Genomic DNA, 9957 nt, shown 5'->3' on the forward strand with positions numbered 1-9957 from the left:
GATATACGCTCGTGTGAATAAGCCCTTAGATTGATCTCCACCTTGGAGATATTTGTTGACAAGTCTCTTTGATTTAATTAAAATCTGTTGAAAATCTTATGTCTATAAGACCAGACACGGGGGCCTCACAAATGTTCACAAATGTTTACACGTAGCCCCACATGAGCGAACGTCATTACGTCCAGCGTAGCACCACGTGACCTTCCTAATGACGTGACAAGAGACTTCCTAGAAGAGACGCGATGGGACCCCGCCCCCCCCCCCTTGTATCCTAGGATACTTAACGCTCACCTGATCGGTCCCAAGGAACGTTCCACCTCCTGTGTAACATCACAATACTTCCCCCTTCTCCTTTGGACTTCCGATCACGTCACTGAATGGCGTTGTGATACTTTATGGGTACCGCTGGATATGGTTAAATTTGCACATAATATATAGATAATAGCAACAGTATGCCATCAAAAATGGGGATATGACACCATTTATAGTAATATACTTATTATTTAGAGGTTGCACATAGTGACTGTTCCCTCCCTGCCCCTCCCCTTCCCCTTTTCCCTCAGTGTATGTTTGTTATAAATAGAGACCACTTGCCAATTGTTCCCTATGCTTGAAAAAGGCTTGACAGAAGCCGAAACGCGTTGCAGCGCCTATCCACTTGTTCTTTTATGTAATAAACCGATATATGAGGATTATCCCCGCTTCGTTGGAATCTTTCTGCTTCCTTGGATATTGGGGGTGCCAGGAGCCCAGGCACCCCCCAACAAGTAAGATTTTCATATCCCGACACAGTTTGACGGAGCGCATGAAGTGAGTTTTTTCCTATTTTGAATATAAATGTTCACTGATGGAAGACATTATAGGGTTGTACCAAGGTATAAAGGCATCCCCTATCTGCCACGCTGTAAATTGCTGAGAGCCTGAACTCAGCAATATCTAGCGCTGTTAATAAAATAAATGGAGCTGTGATGTGCATGTGCTTCCTCCACTCCATTCATGTGGGGACCATTGAGATCCCCGATCTCAGGATCAGTAGTGGCCCCATTAGCCTGTGGATAGGGGATAACTTTATATCTTAGTAAAACCCCTTTAAGGGATATAAGAAGCAACTACGTTTGAGTTTAACATCACTGATCCTCTGTGTCTGGCAACTGTGGCCAACTTTTTCATCTCCAATGGTCAGAGAGACATCTCTCATCTTAGACCTCCAGCTACCCTGATGGTATCATCAATGGAGCCTGTGAAATTGGACTTCCCCCAACTTGCAAGGGTCTGTTGCACTGTGTAGGGTAAAACTTTGGGCCACCCAGAAATTCCTGTTACTGGAAATCTCTGACAGAGCATTGTAAGTTCTGGGAACCATAGAAGCCCTTGTAAAGATAAAAGGTAGAAATTCATTAGTAGTTTCTTTTTATTATTTTTGCATCAATTAAACTAGATTTCAGGTTAAGTAAATATTCTACCTGCATTACAGAAACACAGCATCCTAAAAAAAAAAGGGTTAATAGTAATGCATCTCTTAGCTAGTGCCCCGGCTTGCAAACAATAAACGGGGTTAACTCATTAGTTAGGCTTACAGCCGCGAGTCTAACGTGACCATCACAAGTTCAGAGAAATGCCAGTCTCACATGACTTTTCTCACATCATCGGGCCCTGACAAAATAACATCACAGTACATAAACAGCAGTGTGCAGAACAGCAAGCCGAACGTCTGGAATTCTCACACACAGACATAGAATATGATAAGATGTAGATATACTGTATATGTGCATGAATGTACGGTCAGAAATAAAAAAAAAAAAAACACCCAGCTAAATTATGCTACTACACCACTAGGGGGTGCTGTTTAAGTCTATAACAATCACACTAGTCTGTAGAGCTGTTCACGAGCCTGGAGTACGGCCATAATACATGCACAAGAATGCACTCACATTACACTTGTGGGAAACTGACCAGAACTGAAACACAGAGATAATTTGCTAAAAGTATGCAGAACAACATACTTAAAACATCGCCATATGCAGTTTCGCTCAAATTAGCATGTAGAAATTACGTGTTATGCAAGCACAAAAAAGAAAGCAGCATATTCTATATTGCGGCGTATTACGCTCAAGAGAGACCATTGTTCTTTATGGGCAAGTAATCAACGGCGCCCATACGCAATCACATTGTGTATATGTGCCGCTGCATGGCCAAGGTCGCTTGTTACATTTGAATGGTGATCATATAGTCATTCACATTCACTGATATAGTGAATGTGAATGACTGACCAATCAACAAACGAAATTTCAGTGATTTATCTGCCAGTACAAATCGCTCACACAAGTGACAGCCATCCAATTGCCTACATCTAACTGATGATGTCACAACACTAGGATATGCATTAAAGAAGTTTTCCTCTCCACTGCATCTCTGGACAGAGAAATGCAATGCAATCCAAGTAGAGAGACTGAGCTACATTGGCTGCACAGTAGAGCCAGAGGGCTCCTATGGATGCCCCAGCTACAGTAGAATGAAAAGAAAAAAAGATAATGTGAATGACCCCCAGAGGTCTTATATGACATCATGGGGGACATGGATGTGAAGAACAATTGTTAGAAAAATACTTTAAAAAAGTTTACAGAATAATGTTGGTTTCACACAGGTGTAAGTGTTTTTACATTTGCCTGCCGGCGGCATGAAAAAAACACGTGATCAGGCGCACAAATGTAAGGTTTTTGCGTCCGTTCAGACAGCACGGGCCCAACGTATATACACCGAGCCTGCAAAGCTGTTGGGCGTGAGAAGGGCAGTTTAGCTCTGCTAAGCTGTTCTCCCCCTTCCCTCCCCTTCGCCGCCTCGCTGCCGCCTCGATGTCATTGAATGGCTGTGATTGGTTAATCGAGTGCCGGCTCTCATTAGCTGACATGGCGCTCGATTAACCAATCAGAGCATTAGCTTGCTGGAGGTGGGGTTTTCAAGCCCCGCTTCCAGGAAGAACTGCTCTGTCAGCTTGAAGGAGGATGCGGCAGCCTGCAGCAGCGACGGAGGCCAGCGCGAGGACCAGAACGCCAGAGGTAGGCAAGTATTATTAGACACTCCCTAAAAATAAGACACTGTGCCTCTCTTGAGTCAAAAATTAATATAAGACAGTGTTATATTTCCAGGGAAACACGGTATATAAAAAAGAAAAATTACCCACTGCCAACACCAAACAAAACCATCGTCATATGCGCCCTGTAATACGAGACTATGCAAATTATATATCAAAATGTCCGAAACAAAATGTGAAACCCATTCCTATACTTTATTTTAGAATAAATATACTAACATTAAAAATAACCAACTATAAATTTAAAAAAAAGATTTTTTGATCTTTTTACCCCTAATAAAACAAAAAAAAAACCTGAAAAAAGTCATTAAAAAATATATAACAAAATAGACCTATGTATCATGCAAAAGATGCAGACAAAATAATGTTGGTAGCCAAAGAAAAAGAAATAGGCCAGTAAAAACCACCACATGGGTAAAATCCTTAAAAAGTGTTTGGTCCTTTAGGACTGAAACACCCTGGACCTTAAGGGGTCAAAAAAAGTTAGTTATCCATGAAAGGGGTAGCAGCTGTTTGTACAATTGTTTGGCAATGAGGATATAGTATGATTCAGCCTTTTACATTGCTTCATGTGATTAATAACCCTGTGGTGTAAGTCATTTCAATAGTATACCATCCGTAAAATTAATGAGAAGCTTTTAACATGACTTGTAAAACATGAAAGCAAAATAAAAGAAGATTGGTGATGTCCCCTGAATGTTTATAAATACCCCGGTCAGTGATGTAATAACCTTATAATGATGTACAGCATTAAAAATGAGTTGGGAATTCTGTCTGGAAAGTCGATCCCTGGAGGGGTTGGTTCTGACCTCTAACATTAGCAGGTCACCAGCGGCTTGAGATACTGTGAATTCCCACCACATTTAAGTATTTTTTAGCTTTAAGAAAAATTAGAGAGAATTTGATCATGATCAGGAACCGAAAATACTAAACAATGTGATCAAGTCAGGTGCAAGATCAAGATTTAACAAGAGCAAAGAAGTGTGTTACATATTTGTGCATTGCATATTACATGTATGATCTAATCCCGGGTTATGTTATTATAAGAAGCCGGTCATACTAGGTGCATAGTATACTTTTTTTTATGGGAAAATCTGTTTTCTGGTTAAAAACACACATTACACTATTAGTAATAAAATTATTTGCCATTAGTCATGAAGCCATAAAAATCATTGTTCGTCATTTGCCAGTTATTACATGTAAAAGGCGATCATTCAGTCATAGACCATTTGCAGGTATTTCCAGACTCCCCTGACAGACCAACTATGGACTGAGTGAGCTATGAGAAAAAAATTTAAATGGTTATCTACGAATGTAAACGGACGCCGTTTGAAAGCAAACTATTCGTTAACTGCAATATATATCCATGCTGAGGAAAATTATAAAAAAAGTTTAGCACTATGTTAACCAGTAGAGCAAAGTGTGATTACCAAGTAATCTTGTAGATATGATACCTTTTAATGGCTAACAAAAATACATGATAGTGAGCTTTCAAACCTACGCAGGCATCTTGCTCAGGCATAATATAAAGACGTATTTATATTAAAACATATACAGATGTTTACATGGATAGGCACAGACATAGTGAACTTAATTTGAACTTATATAAATACCAGGGAGGAATGAACATAACAGTAAATAATTAGTACAGTGCAAGGAATTTGAAAGTTTATAATCTCTAAATTGATGTTAGGGGGTCACCACCAGGTTAACGTGTTACCTCTTCTCTGGGTTTCTCATATCTCATAATCTCCACTGATGTAAGAACCCCCCTCAGAGATTCATATCATTTCTGATAGTATCAAAGGTGGTTATAAACTTATATTCCCAAATTCTTTTGAGACGTTGGGACTTAAAATTGCCTTTAAGTATAATAATGTTATACGAGTATGTTGTGTCCGTGACTAAAAAAATGCTTTGCCACAGGTAATTCTGTCTTTCTCTTTTTAATTGTGTGTGATGTAATCTCATCCTCGCTTTCAGTTTCTGTCCTGTTTCCCCAATATAAAGGCCCCCAACAGGACATTTACTGCACAGAATCAGGTACACAACATTGGACATGGAACATGTGAATGTCCCTGGGATCTTATAGTCCTGCTGTGTGTTGGGGATCCGTATCCTGTCCACAGTCAGTACATGTGAGCAGGTCTTGCAGTTCCCTACATTGCACGGATAAGTTCATTTTGTGTGTCAGAGGGCAATGCACTCCTGATTATAAAGGTCCTCAAATTTGGGGGCTTCCTGTAACACAGGAGCGGAGGGTCCGGGAATATGGAGGAAGATTATGCAGTAGAATTAGGAATAATAGCTGACGCCTTTGCATTCTAGCTATTTTGAATACACAAAATACTTGGGGAAACCAACGTGGAGGTCCCTTTGCTAGTTACCCCACTGGCCTACTTTTGTAGACACTGGTGGAACTTTTCAGAAGCCTCTGCAGGATTTTCTTTTATTCTTAGCATTTCTAATTAAAATATTTCCAGACAAACAACATTCTGGTGAAGTTTGTTGTACATGGTGGGTCAACTGAAAATTGGTCAATGTGTACAAAATCTTTAGTTGCCCGTAGTAATCAATCACAGTGCAACTTTCATTTTACCTCAGCAGTATAAGAAATGAAAGCTGCGCTATGTTTCGTTGATATGGGCAGCTAAGACAGATTTTCTTATAGACGGCTTTAATAAAAGTGCAGTGCCGGCCTACTTTTCTGTGGCCCATCTTGTAGATGCTATGGTGATGATGAGGGAGTGTGAGGCATAGCTTATAGCTACATAATGCATCCACATGAGGGCAGAGTTGTTTTGACAACGAATTGCACCACATCAGGCTATTCTCTACCATGTCTATTTTATGAACCATGTATCCTGGAACTGAGGGAAGAAAGGCTGAGTTATCCCAAAAACAAGCTGACCTCCAATCAGTTTAATGCATAATGGGAATGATACGCACTATCAGGCTCTTAAACTACCAGCCCCCATCCATTCAAGAATCCCCACATTTCGATGCAAATATGGCTTTTTCCATGCAGACTAATTTTTAGAGTCTGTTAATAGGTTATTCCCTTATAAAAGCTTAGAAAGTAAATACTGTATATTAGGTTCTTCATGGCCTAGCAAGAGAAAGGTATGAAAGTACTAATGCCAACTGGAAATCATGGTGGTGAGAGGATCTCTGGCTTGCCAACTGGGCCACTTGGGAATGATCTCTTTTGCACTCTGTGTTATTATGGTATGGTCTTTTTCAACAGGAATTACGCGCTGTAGAGTATACTGCGCAAACAATATTCTTCCCTACTATGAAAGTGACCTGGCTTTTACATTCAGTTATAGTCTGCTTGTTTAATAGTATACAGCATGGGTGTCCAACCTATTGACATCTCTGCGCTACATTGGAAGAAGAAGAAGACTTGTCTTGTGTCACACATAAATACTCAAACACTAACGAAACGCATCAAAATTTTGCATGCAGAATTTGCCAATTGGCAGGGCTAAATTTGCGTGATGATCCATGGCAAAAACCGTAGCAGGAAGCCATGGATTTTGCTGCAGTTTTAAAGGTGGAATTCGCACGTGTGAAAATTCCGCCATGTGAACATACACTTAGGGTTCAAATAATCAGTTTATACCCACCTGAGACACAGAAACAACAACACTGACCTGGCTAATCTGACTACTGTCTGTACTGGGCCACCAGCTCATTAACGCACACAGACTCGCTCACAGTACTGCTGCAGTCCGAGAGCGCTGGACCAATGAGGGGGCTTGCTGGCTTAGACTCGCCCAGCATGGCTCCCTATTGGCTCTCCTCTCCACAATTACTCTCCTACAACTTGGAGCAACAACAGCAGCCATTGAACTGTAAGTTCTCACCCCAGGACTTCTCCCTCTCGTGAGCCAATGTCTCCGCACTTCATTACTTCACAGTCACACACAGTAGTATTTGCAGGCCGCTGCTGTTCTTATACACAGGGCTGGCCACATTTAGTTGCCATTGACAGTAGCCAGCCTTGTGTATAATGAAGCAAAGTGGCCGGCCTACAGAGAGGTTGGCCAACCAGGAATTTTCCCGATGCAGTAAATGACCAATCTGCCCCTATGAGTTACATTCATAGTCATACTGAGATGCATGTGACCCACAGATTGGACACCCCTGATTTACAAGTTCCAAAAACTCTAGGCATAATAGTTGGCTGTAGATTCTTCTCCATCAGCCACGACCCCCAATGCACTACTTACCACAAACATTCGTCTCTGCCAAATTTGCATGTAATTCTACAGACTAACGAAAGTATGTCTAGCTTGAGGTGTCAGGTGACCGGACGTGCCCCCTGTTTGTCTTATGGATTGACCGAGTGCAAAACATCACATATTCTTATAGCTATTGGTGGATGATGCTTTTTAAGGGTATTATTAGTTTGACCCACCATACCTGATAAAGCTATCCGCGAAACGAGCATCGGGTGTGGCGACCTGTCCATCCTGCTCGTCTGATATCTACATGCACATACACTTTTGTGGTTAATGTATGTATTTAATCTTCATATTTAAGTGGATAGTATTTATGCTTACTTCGTTATACTGATGAAGCACAGATTTTTATGCACTTTGCACTATATTATTTAATAGGTTATTGTATTGATTTTAGAGTAGTTTGTGTATTTTTATATATTTCTGTGGAGTAGCTCATCTTTTATGTATTTTACTGTATGCATTAATATTGGTTTTTAACCTAAATAATTTGTTGGTTTAATAAAGATATCTACTTTTATATTTATTTTTATGTGCATTATATGATTCAGCGCTTTGTATAATTGGGTGTTATCTAATACATAGTACTGATACAAGTCAGGATCTTAAAATAGCATGGAGTGGAGACGCACATCCCAAACGTCTCACCTATGTAGTCTTAGCTGCTAGCAGGATCCACACGGAAGACTGAGGCGGACACAAGATCTATGCAGCAAAATCAAAAACGTTACTGAACACATATATACTTTTTTTTACTGCATAGGAGGGTAATAATACTAATATGCTGCATAAACAGTATTGCAGTCCTGAACATTACAGTTTAACACATGGGCTTAGCTCCCACTATAGAAGCAGTCTTACAACTGGGTTTGTCGCCTGAGAGAATACAGTTTTTCTATTGTTCAGTTCAGTGGGGAACCTCCCTGTTACAGGGGCAATGTTAGGGTGCTTCCACAGAGGCCACAATTAGGCCGTATTACGCACCCAAATCTGCCACTGTGGATTTTGATTTGTAAATTTTATTGCAGAATTGCAGGCAGAAGAACCATAAGCCCTTTTGTTTCTGCAACGAAATTCACATGGAGCGTGCAGATTTTGTTGCGTAATTTACTGCAGCTTGCGGTGCAGCCTGCGGACAAATTCTGCCCATGTGAAAGCGCCCTCAAGTAGCAGTCTCTTACTAAGCTGACACACAGGTGGACAGTACGGCACTCTTTAGGGATGATAACACAATACTGGCTGCATCACACATTGGCCTAGGGGAGTTGTCACCCCCAGCTCCTCTCCGACTCGCTGCCTCACCTGCACCAGAGCAGCAGGGCCTTTACTCAGACATCCTCCACCCTTGCATGGTCTGAGGCCATGCCAGCTGCAATATGCCTTTTCCCGCAGCCTCGCACTGGACTGCTCCATCACATGCTGTAACAGCAGGCCATTATTGCTGGCCTTTTCGGTTTCTGGCGCACTTCATTTCCTCGGCACAGCAGCCACTGCACTGGCCTTCCACTCTGAGTTTCTGCTGCTAGGGCCTACTATGCAGTCTACACCATGTTCTTCTTTATTGGTGGCCTCTGCCACTTGCCTCCTCTTTTACTTTACCACAATTCTGCCGGTCTAGCCATTATAATAGGCCCCACCTACTAGTCCATGTCATTGGTGACACACCAGCCATGGCACAAGGGGAGGCTGGCTCTTCCTCTAAGATGGGCTTGATCTTTAGGGTAGTGATGCACTAATCATGACACAACCCACATCATCCTGGCCACTGAAGAGCGGCGCATCATTTGACAAGGATCAGGGCTTGATTCAGTGCTAATCAGAGCACCTGTCTCACCTATACTATGGGTTCAAAAATATACCTGAGTAGGTCAACTTTGCTGCAGATTTTCCAGATTTGTGCAGGAAAAATCTGCAGCAGAATACAGCAGCAGGCGCAGGGATGAGATTTGAAGAAATTGAATATTCACATATTACAGAAATTATCCTGCAGTGTGGGTTTTTAAATCCAGTATGTTCATTTCTGAATTGAGCAGATTAATTGAGGATTTTCTCCATACATTTCAATGGTAATTAAAAATCTGCAATAAATCCACACATTAAAATTGTATTTATGCAAATTATGATGCAATTTGCCTGCAAATCTGCAGAAAAATCTGAAAGTGTGGATTCTAAATTAAAGGGGTTGTCCCGCGAAAGCAAGTGGGGTTAAACACTTCTGTATGGCCATATTAATGCACTTTGTAATATACATCGTGCATTAAATATTGGCCATAAAGAAGTTATTTACTTACCTACAGGGGGTCCCCCCCTGTGCTGGCGTCCCCGTTTCCATGGCGCCGACCAAACTTCTCCTCTGGTCGCAGGATCAGTCGCGCTTGCGCAGAGACGATTCCTCTTCTGGATGGTCCGGGCTCACGAGCTGCGTCCTGGCTCCTCCCTCTTCTCCGCGTCATCGCGTAGCTCCGTCTCCATCACGTGGTGCCGATCAGCCAATGGGGTGGCTGGAATCGGCAGTGGAACGCAGACTGCAGAAGAACACCCGCGGTGCACCGTGGGAGAAGACCAGCGGCGTCATCTTGGAAAGAAGAATCTTCAAAGTTGCAGAACGGGGATCCAGGT

The sequence above is a fragment of the Eleutherodactylus coqui genome, chromosome 6 (assembly GCF_035609145.1).
Source record: "Eleutherodactylus coqui strain aEleCoq1 chromosome 6, aEleCoq1.hap1, whole genome shotgun sequence".
NCBI lineage: Eukaryota > Metazoa > Chordata > Amphibia > Anura > Eleutherodactylidae > Eleutherodactylus > Eleutherodactylus coqui.